At 37.3% G+C, this 11,274-nt stretch overlaps 1 pseudogene; it reads left to right on the forward strand.

Moving 5' to 3' along the window:
- The first annotated feature begins 923 nt into the window (after positions 1-923).
- On the forward strand, positions 924-3,944 carry LOC132283968 (ATP synthase subunit beta, mitochondrial-like; annotated as a pseudogene).
- The last annotated feature ends 7,330 nt before the right edge of the window (positions 3,945-11,274 follow it).

Raw genomic sequence — 11,274 nt, forward strand, 5'->3', positions numbered from 1 at the left:
TGTAGTAGAGTGGAGCTTGTTTGTGGGCTTGACCCACCATTATTTTTTTCAGGTGTTCGTCAGGAGTAGAGGTTGTTCGTGTTGAGCAGGGATCCGTCTACTTCATTCTTCCGATTCTACTTAGGAGATTCGTTTATGTTTTAGCTTTCAGTTTGGTTTTTAGGGGTCTACACAATATCGGTTCCCGAGTTGTATTAATGGTGGATTTGTTGTATCAAATGATTTTATTATTAATGAAAATTTAATAAGTGGTTTTATTATTTGATTATTCTTTTAGTTTTCTTTCAGTAAATTATTTATTCCTATTTATTCTTTTGTACTCTGTGTTCGTTTGTTACCGATTCGTTTTTGATATCCTCGGATATTCGGGCGTGGGCCTAGTCAACCCGCATTCGGAAATCCGGGAGTATCACACAAGCTTGCCCCCCTCTTTCTCTCTGCAACTGCTAACTTGTATGTATGGATTTTGTTTTAATTTTTTTTCTAAATTAACTAATCAAGGTATGTAATTCTTGTTTTGCAAACTAAATCCTTGATTTTGTGTGGGCAAATTTGACATAAAAAATTATTCAACAAGCTTCTCCTTCCCTTTCTTTCCATTTCCTCCCATTTTTGGGAGGATAAGGAAGTTACTATTCAAGTCTATTGATAACCCTCCAAAACTTTCCATCATTTTTCTTTTCTTTCCAATCATTTTTGCCAAACACAATTTTTTAATAAAATCACCTTTTCTTTCCTCCTTTTTCCATTGCACCAAACTTACCTTTTGAGAGAGAAAGAGGTGGTGAAAACGGGTTTGACCCGGACAAATTGGTATTAACAATATTTTTATTATTTTTTAATTTTAGACACGTGTCAACATGGGAATGCCACGTCAGCAGGGAGGATGAAGCTCATCCTCCCTGCGCAGGATGCAAGCATTACTCTGAAATCACTCACACTTTCAGCATCACACTTGACACAACTATTCACTCCGCCAGCCTGAAAACAACCGGTTTCATCTTTTGATCCACAACCCTTCTGCAAACCACCCCCATTTTCATCAGATCAAAAAAAATTCAAATAAACCCCCAAAATGTCTTCTCGGAAGCTCCTCTCTTCTCTCCTCCGATCCTCCTCCCTACGCCGTTCTCTCTCCAAAGCCACAAATCCTAGATCTCCTTCCCCATCTCCCATCCCTCGCCCTTCTCCAACGGGCTTCCTCCTCACCCGCGCCGTCAATTACGCCACCTCCGCTGCCGCTCCGGCGTTATCTCCGTCGCCTCCGTGGGCGAAGCCCGGCGGGCCGAGCGGGAAGATCACGGACGAGTTCACGGGTGCTGGTGCGATCGGAAGCGTTTGTCAGGTGATCGGTGCCGTGGTCAATGTGAGGTTCGATGAGGGGTTACCTCCGATCTTAACAGCTCTGGAGGTTATGGACAATTCGATAAGAGTGGTACTGGAAGTGGCTCAGCATTTGGGTGAGAGAATGGTGAGGACCATTGCCATGGACAGGACCGAAGGGCTTGTTCGTGGGCAGAGAGTGCTCAACACTGGCTCTCCTATCACTGTAAGGCTTTTTTCTTTTTAAATTTTGCCTTTGATGTCCATTTCATTATTTTGTATATGAAATGCCTTTAAGCTTTTGCTGTACGAAAATTGTCCATTTCATGGGTATGTATATGAAATGTCTTTATGCTTTAAGATGATTATTATTATTTTCTTTTTGGGTCTTCATATGATTGACTGCTTGTTTAAATATAAGTATGTGGTTGGATAGGTTTTTGTTCTTGGGCTTTCTTCTACTTTGGGTTTTTTTTTTTTTTTTTTTTTTTTTGACAAGTCTGACTGAAGAATGTTCACAACAGTCCCCTGGCTATTTTCTGTATAGACGTTAATTATACTGGTTCAATCTTCATTTTGTTAAATTAAAAATAAAATAGAAATGGCCTTGGTATATGATTTCTGGGTGATGCACATATTTTGGCGCCGCTTTTTCTCTCATTGTTATACATCTTGGTACTAATACCACTTTGTTCCCTCCGTGGGTGCTTAGGTGCCTGTTGGTAGGGCCACACTTGGCCGAATCATGAATGTTATTGGGGAGGCTATTGATGAGAAGGGTGAATTAAGTAAGGAACCAGAATTATTAACATGTTGTATATTGAGGTTGCTGCTTTAGTGCTTGTGTATTGATATTTTTATTTTCGAATTCCAACAGAAACTGATCACTTTTTGCCCATTCATTGAGAAGCTCCGGCCTTTGTTGAGCAGGCAACTGAACAGCAAATCCTTGTTACTGGAATCAAGGTACATTAACTTCCTTCCCTTCTTTTTTATTGAAATGATATGTGGATATTACTTTTTCATTTACCTGATCTATATTCTGTTTATTATCTGCTTAGAGCGTCTATATTTACTTATTTTATCTCCCTTCAAATTGTCATCAGGTTGTTGATCTCCTTGCCCCTTACCAAAGAGGTGGAAAGATTGGGCTCTTTGGTGGTGCTGGTGTAGGAAAGACTGTGCTTATTATGGAACTTATAAACAATGTTGCCAAGGCTCATGGTTGGTTCCTTGATAATGCAAGCAAATTCCTTCTTAAGTTATTATGCGAATATTTACAATATATAAAATGTCATACCTTCTCTTTGTTTAGGTGGTTTCTCTGTTTTTGGTGGTGTGGGAGAACGTACTCGAGAGGGTACTGACTTGTACAGGGAAATGATTGAGAGTGGTGTCATTAAGCTCGGAGACAAGCAGGCCCATTAATTACAATTCTTATTTTGTTTCTTCATCAGTGATTTCATTATGTGATTCCATGAATTATTCCTTGTCTTATTTCATTTCTTTTTTTCCTCCCTTATTTCTCTGTATATAGAGTGATAGCAAGTGTGCTCTCGTGTATGGTCAAATGAACGAGCCTCCTGGTGCTCGCGCTCGTGTTCGTGTCGGGCTAACTGGGCTGACTGTGGCTGAGCATTTTCGAGATGCTGAAGGACAAGATGTGCTACTCTTTATTGATAATATTTTCTGTTTCACCCAAGTAGGTTCACTCCATTGCAAATTCTTTTTCTTCCCCCATTTCTTATGTTGAAATATATTACCTTCTGTTTCCTAATGGTATGGTGCTAATTGCAGCCATTTTCTGTGCTTTCTACACTTAGGTTAACTCAGAGGTGTCTGCATTGCTTGGTCATATCCCTTCTGCTGTCGGTTATCAGCCTACCTTGGCTACAGATGTTGGAGGCCTTCAAGAGCGTATTACCACTACCAAGAAAGGTTCCATCACATCTGTCCAAGCTATTTATGTGCCTGCTGATGACTTGACAGATCCAGCGCCTGCTACGACATTTGCGCATCTGGATGCCACAACCGTGTAGTCCCGGCAGGCATACACAATTGGCACTTACTGGAAACACAGATACCAATTTCTTCAAACCTTCACTTTTTTATGTGTATGTTGGCTTCTTATGGTCAGATTTCTGAGCTTGGTATCTATCCTGCTGTTGACCCCTTAGACTCTACATTTCGCATGCTTTCTCCCATATTTTGGGAGAAGAACATTACAATACTGCACGGGGTGGTCAGAAGGTTCTTCAGAACTATAAGAATCTTCAAGATATTATTGCCATTTTGGGGATGGACGAGCTCAGTGAAGATGACAAGTTGACTGTTGCTCGTGCTCGTAAGATACAAAGATTCCTAAGCCAACCTTTCCATGTTGCCGAAGTGTTCACTGGACCCCCTGGAAAATACGTGGACCGGAAAGAAAGCATTACCAACTTCCAGGTGATTAAATTTTGATTTTGTAGTGCTTCGTGATGCTTATATTTCTTCTTTCATTGGAATCATTTTTATTTTTATTTTTTATGGGATATACTTGTAAGTCTATTACTGCCTTTGCTTTTTAGTTATCTGAACACAATTGAACTTTGAATCATATATTTTCATTTTCATTTTCATTTTCATTTTGAAGTTAATATTTCATTGAGAATAAGCATAATTGAAACCTAACAAGCATGAATATGGACACATTACATGGATATGACATGAAATGGATATAGAAACGAGAGAAATCCTAATTGTTTCTAATTAGTTCAGGTAGGGGGATATGGGGAACCATAATCATATACGAGCATATAATATAAGAATGATATGATTTCCAGTTTCAAAAACTCATAATTGTTTCTAATGTCCAAACCGAAGCCGAGGAAGATCAAGTTACTATCTTCTGCAACCTTTTCTTGTTCTCTTTTCAGTTACTATCAAGTCTCAACCTTCCATAGTATGTTTTCAGTTAATAGTCATTACCTTTATTGGTATACATATAATTAAGTCTATATGACATAAAAACTAAATTAACATCAAGCATTAACCTCTACATCAAAATGAAAATTAAAATCTAAAAGAAAGAATTAGTTTTTTTACTAAAAGAAAAAAACAGAAAAGTAAAATCACCAAAAATTAAAAATTAAAACTAGAGAAATAGAAATACTTAAAATGTCATTAAATAATTAAGAAACTAGTAATCTAATAATTAGCTAACAGTTTATGAGTATAGATTTTGAGAAATGAAAATAGCTGTGTAAGTAACATTTGTCTTGATGAAGTATTGAAAATAAACTCAACAGTTGTGTAAACTTCAATAAGGTCTACCAACAAGCATTATATGTTATCAAGCAACAAATCTAGGTAAGATCTTCCAAGAATGAAGTGAAAAAAACTGTAAAAAGCTTGAAAGTTGCCAATTGAATGAATGCCCCTATTTTTTGGGGGGCAAAATTTAAGCATTAGATCATGTTTGTTGTAAGAGTTGTAGAGTAGATCTAGGATGTGTTCTGTTTAAGTGTCTCTTGCTGACCATGGACAAAATTTCTTGCTCTCTCAGATTGTGTTGCTTTTTAATCCAAATCATGTTATTTGATGTATATGCTGATTTATCATTTTGACTGGGGGTTTTGGATGGTAAATACGACGACCTTCCTGAGCAGTCATTTTATATGGTTAGTGGCATTGAAGAGATTGCCAAGGAGTCTGCTGCTTAATTCCATCCAGTTTAGTCCTCTGTTTTTCCGGAACTTCCAGAAATCAATAATTTTATTACATTGGCAATTCTGGCACCAAAATTTACAATATCTTTTTGGGTATCAACACTATTAGCATTTTCCATGTAGAGTTTTGAAGACTGTTAGAATTGTTTTAGGAAGAGAAATGAAGTTTGGTACACATTTTGTCCCCTCACCTGTTTTGGGGCAATAAGGCGTTTTGTGTTTTTGATGTCCTTGCTTCATTTTCCAAAGTACAGGCTTCAGGGTTTTCCAATCACAAAATCATGTTCAATATACTTTTGAGAAAAAAACGTTTTCGGTGCTTTTCTTTATTGAATTTGCTTCCCGTATGGATGTGGTATTGTGTCCGAGTGATCTTTGGCAAAGTAGACTGGGCAACAAAATAAACAGGAAAAGCAAACATGGCCCAGATCAAAGGACAACTGAATACTGCAAGTAGCCAACCAAACAGACCCAAAACCTCTCTATTTGAATACTTTTGTCATTATAATGCTTAGTTTTTTGGAACATAGAACTTTAGTGATGTATAGGAGGAATCTGCCATGACATAAGAGTTTCTAATCAGTACTGCATGTTGTTGGATTAGATGGTCTTATTGTCCGCATTTAAATGTTTTAGTTTAATATCATATATTGCTGTAAGATACAGTAATTATTATTTTAGACTTCTCTGGGACCCTTACAAAATTCTCTATAATGGTATGGAGTTGTCTAAACTTGTAAATTCTCTAGAATGGTATAGGGTTGTCTAGATTTATGTGTACAGTCTTCTCTAAAATATTTTAGCATTTGGAGAACTTTAGAACATTCATCTAGAACTTTCTATTGTACATAACTAGAGAGGGCAAATGCCAATATAAGGAGGTGAGATCTCATTTGCCAAATTATTCTCGACAAAGAAATATACAGAACCGTGACTCTCGTCGATAATAGAGGCTGATGCATTATTCTAGGCGTCCTAAGAATCGAGGTTTTCAATTATTAATATAGAATGGATTAACGTGATATGTTTAAAGATCTGTATGAACTCGCCAAACTGGCCTCCTCACCAGAAGATCCTGTCACCTAATCACCAGACCTTCTACAATAATTTATAATTGTTTTGGAATGTACATTTTACCAGAGTGAAAAAAAAAAAAATATTATCATTTTTAAAGAGTAATCCAAGACTTGCCTATCGGCTTTTACTTTTTTTTTGCATCATATGTGTTCAACAAAGATTTTTTTCGATTTTAATTAGTGATTGATAGACATATAATTTCTCTATCTAAAATATTTAAATAAATAAAAGATAAATATATATTGAGTCAAAACTTTTATCACTTTTCATAAATAAATAAAATATATATATATATATATATAGTATAATGTCAAAATTTAGACCGAGTGATATGTTGGGGCACAGCGGAAGCAAAAGAAAGAAAGAAAACAACAATCCAAATCATAACACAAAATATATACATGGTTCACCCAAAATCAGGGTTACATCCACGGATGAGAAGAGATTCACTATATAGGCAGAGATATTACAATAGTAGAGAATTTCAACACCGGATCATGCACACAAACTCTTGACAGCTCACGAGGCTACATCTTTCTTAACTCATAACTCTCAACAATAGCCTAAGTGTATATTTATAGAGTTACATATCCAATTCCTTTGTGGACAAGGATTACAATTTTTTAAAGCCCACCATAAAAATACACTCTAAAATAGAAACTAATAGTAATGGGAATTTGAGACATAATTCCTAATAATCTCCACGTTGGCTCAAATTCCATTACATCAATCATTGCTTCTCATGGCAATTGAATTTAGAAAATTTCTGCCATTTCAATCTTCTCGATCTTATTGCAGAACTCGGATTATCCCCACTATACGTTGCTCAATTAGTTAAAACCCCAAGGCTTCACCTTGACTACTCAAGCTCCATACCATGTAACTAAGCCGATTGACTCCACCTACAATTGAAGCCCGTTGTAGCACATGTTGAGACTTCTTGTGTTTTCTGGATCTGTGATGTTTCCAATTTTCGGCATTTTTCATTTTTCCGGAATTTTTGTCCCTGCAAGGGCATTTTCGTCTTTTGCCGTTTTGCGCACCAAACATTGTGAAGTGTGCTGATTGTGTCCGAGAGTTATTTGGGGTATTTCATTGAGTCCAGGGCTCTTTGAAATGCAAGGGTCATCACCTTTTTTTTTTTTTTTTTTTTTTTTTTTCAGTTTTTAAGCCGGACGATCCCGTGTGGGACCTGCTACCGGAATTGTCGAGTACGGGGGCTTTAGTTGGATTCATTTGCATCATATTTATTTTATTTAATGTGTTATATGTGGTTATTGTATAGTTAGTGCATATATATGTTTATGGTGGAATTAAAAAGAAAAAGAAAAAAAGTAAATAAACTAATTTTTGGTGTGGTCCACCATTAGCCGCTTTTAAGGCCATTGGAATCTCTCATTTTCTCTCTCTTCTCCCACTGGATTCTCTCTTCCTCCCTCTTTCTAGACTTTTTCTTTTTCTTTTGATTTTGATCTTTAAATCTTGATCTTTCCCTTATTTCTTGGAATTTTTAAGTGCCGTTTGCGTCAAATTAAAGCTCACGACGAGATCTTCAAGTTGCTCGGAGGCAATCTTCATTTAGCCACCATTTGGGGGGATCTCTAAATCCTAGGGTTTGAGAAATTGGGTGTTTTTGCTTAGATTGATGTAGGGGTCTTTAATTCCCATTTTCTTGCACCATTGTGAGTGTTCTACTATAATTGTTGTCAAGCATGCTTAATTTGATTTAATTATCTCATAAATGACCTAATTGTATATATGAAGCATGTAATTATATGTAATTGTTGATTTGTATGAAAAGCATGTCTAAATGTTAATTTTTTATGTTTATTGTGTTGATAAATTGCTAGAGATGACATATGAAGGCATGAGTAATTTTTCTTAGAATTCTTGTAAAGTTTACTTTATTGTGTTGAATGGAAATCCCTTATTACCCTAGTATTGCATACATGAGACATACATGCATATTATGGGGCATAAATGAAGGGAAATGATTTTGAACAAATGAAAAAGGAATTTTGGGGAAACGTTTTGGTTAAAATGATTTTATGAAAACCCGGTCGCCGCGGAGTCATCAAAGGGCCGATGTGTTAATATGACCTAGAGGGAATTAGGGAGATCGTCCTAGCGTGGTTGAGCTATCTGGGCCCCAAATGATGTCACGGAGGTACCAAAGGTCAGGGACAGTAGCCAACCCTTCTCTTGTGTCGTTGCGAAGTCACCAAAGGCCGGGTTATATTAACAGTTTGTGAAGCGATGGATGTTTTCGGAAAATGGGGAGTGACATGCATAACATTGCATTCATGGCATGTCATTTGCTTGTAATTGATATTGTATCTTTCCCAGTTTAGCATGACCTCGCTTCCAATTGTCCTATTCATTGTTTGGATTCATGGGGCTACAAGAGGTGTGTCTTAGACACCACCTACTGAGTTTTATGCTCATCCCATTACATTTAATATTTTTCAGGGCCGGAAAAAGAAATAGGAGACGCAAACCTTTCATAAGCATGAAGAGGACTAGAAATCTAATTTTTGTCACCTTTTGTGTAGTTGCTAATTTTTGTAAAGTCTCAAACTTTGGAAAGATGTAATCAAAATTGAAATCTATGCCAATGTATTATAATTAAGATACTTCACTGTATTTTGATGTAGATTTGAGACTATGTTAATATTTAATGACACATGGGATGTGAAGTTATGTTTGATTGTATAATGTTGAATATTTTGCTGTGAATTCGGAAAATTTGACTTCATAACAGATTCGGAATAGGTTGAGCTTGTATTGAACAAAATTAAAATGCATTTCCAGTAAGTTGGGTTGTGAAGGGCCTTGCTCGGCCGGCTGATCCTCACCATCAGCCGACCGAAACCTTAGGTTTGGCTGACCGAACCTCCATCATCAGCCGATCGACGCTTGCACAATGAAAGTCCCGAGAGTAATCATTTTCGTTTCAGCCGGCTGATCCTGCCTTGTCAACCGGCTGATGAAGGCCCATCAGTCGGTTGATCATTCCTTTCTTACCTGTATTAGTTGAACCTCTCTGCAAAGTTACATCTTAGGATGCTTAGAATCCCTGGATAGGATCGTATGATAGGTGTGGACTCAAGAAGTCTGTGGTATGACCTAGTTAACTTCGGGTCAGGGCAAGGACCCGGTTAACGGTCCGGACCCACGGGTTCGGGCCGTTACAGGATCTCCTTCACTTTTGGCTCTGATACCAGTTGTTGGGGCACAGCGGAAGCAAAAGAAAGAAAGAAAACAACAATTCAAATCACGACACAAGATATATACGTAATTCACCCAAAATTAGGGTTACATCCACGGATGAGAAGAGATTCACTATATATGTAGAGATATTACAATATTAGAGAATTTCAACACCAGACTATGCATACAAACTCTTGACCGAGTTCTCCGTGTACTTCACGAGACTCCCTCTCGCCATCAGTGTTCACTCTACCAAACCCATAACTCACCCCTACCATCAACGTACTCCCACATGAGGCTACATCTCTCTCAACTCATAACTCTCAATAATAGCATAAGTGTCTATTTATAGAGTCACATACCCAATTCCTTTGTGGATAAGGATTACAATTTCTTAGAGCCCAATTCATATCTCTATAAGAAATTACCATAAAAATACACTTCAAAATAGAAACTAATAATAATGGGAATTTGAGACATAATTCCTAACATGATATGTCTATTTGCAAAATAACACTTGGCAGTTAGCATGGTCAATGAGTTAATTTACAACGTATGTTTAAAAGAAACCAATAATGTTATTACATTGGCAATTCTGGCATCAAAATTTACAATATCATGTTGGCAAGCAGTTTTCATGTTGAGTTTTGAAAACTGTTAGAATTGTTTTAGGAAGAGAAATGAAGTTTGGTACACATTTTGTTCCTGTTTTGGGGCAATAAGACGTTTTGGGTTTTTGATGTCCATGTTTTGGGCCATATGGATGTGGTATTGTGTCCGAGTGATCTTTCGTAAAGTAGTTGTGTGTGTGTGTTTGTGTGTGTGTGTGTATATATATATATTTTTTGGGTATGGTACAAAAAGAAAAAACAATTTACAGAGAAAAATGGGCCAACTCCACCGCCCAACAGTGGTCATTAGGCCCACTGGGCAACAAAATAAACAGGAAGTGTAAAATAAAGAAGAAAAGCAAACATGGTTTAGATCAAAAGATACAACTGAATACTGCAAGTGGCCCAACAGAAGCCCAACCAAACAGACCCAAAACCTCTCTATTTGAATACTTTTGTCATTAGGGGTAAGTGCAGAAAACACCCCTCAAGTATACTTTGTGTAGCAATTTTACCCCCTATTTGAAAAAGTGTACAATAAACACCCCTAATCTTTTGAAATTGTGCAAAATTACCCCTTTGTCAAAAATCGGATATAAATTATTATTATAATACCCATTTTGCCCTTTTAATCTTCCGAAAATGCCCATTAAGTTGCGCCAGTTTACAATTTAACCTTTAATTATATATTAATATTTATAGAGGGGAGATAGAGAGGGGGTTGCCGTCCCAACACATAATTCTGTGGAATGGTATGGGTGGTGGCGGTGAGGAAGAAGAGAAGTGAGGATACCCTAACGCAGCGGCGCCGCTGCCCTCCGCTTACCACCACCAATTTCATATCCATGGTCGCCACTCTTTCCTCTGCCATCTCATCGCCGTCGTCCTCATAATTGGAGTCATCTTCTTCATCATTTGGCTCGTCCTCCATCCCCGCCTCCCTGAGTTCACAGTCCTCCGCCACCGTTTCCCCCATCAACACCACAGCCTCCGAGGTCATTGCCACCTGGGACATCTCTATTCTAATAATAATAAAAAAAAAAAACCCCAACACAGAATTGCAGAATGGGTGTGCAAGGCGTTCACTGTTTATGGTCCTTTTTGTATTTTTATAAAATTATTGACTAAGGGTATTTTGGTCAAGTTTGGTTTTAAATGTGCCAAAGGGACTTGATTGCACCAAATTGAAACTTGAGAGGTGTTTTTTGCATGGGAGGGGTGTGATATGCACTATATGCATACTTAAGGGGTGTTTTTTGCACTTGACCCATTGTTATTATAATGCTGATTTTTCTGGAACATATAAAGCTTTAATGATTCATAGGAATCAGTCAATCAGTCAC

This window comes from Cornus florida, unplaced genomic scaffold, assembly GCF_030987335.1.
Source record: "Cornus florida cultivar Cherokee Brave unplaced genomic scaffold, ASM3098733v1 CherokeeBrave_3.0.0_Hap2_Chr11, whole genome shotgun sequence".
Classification (NCBI taxonomy): Eukaryota; Viridiplantae; Streptophyta; class Magnoliopsida; order Cornales; family Cornaceae; genus Cornus; species Cornus florida.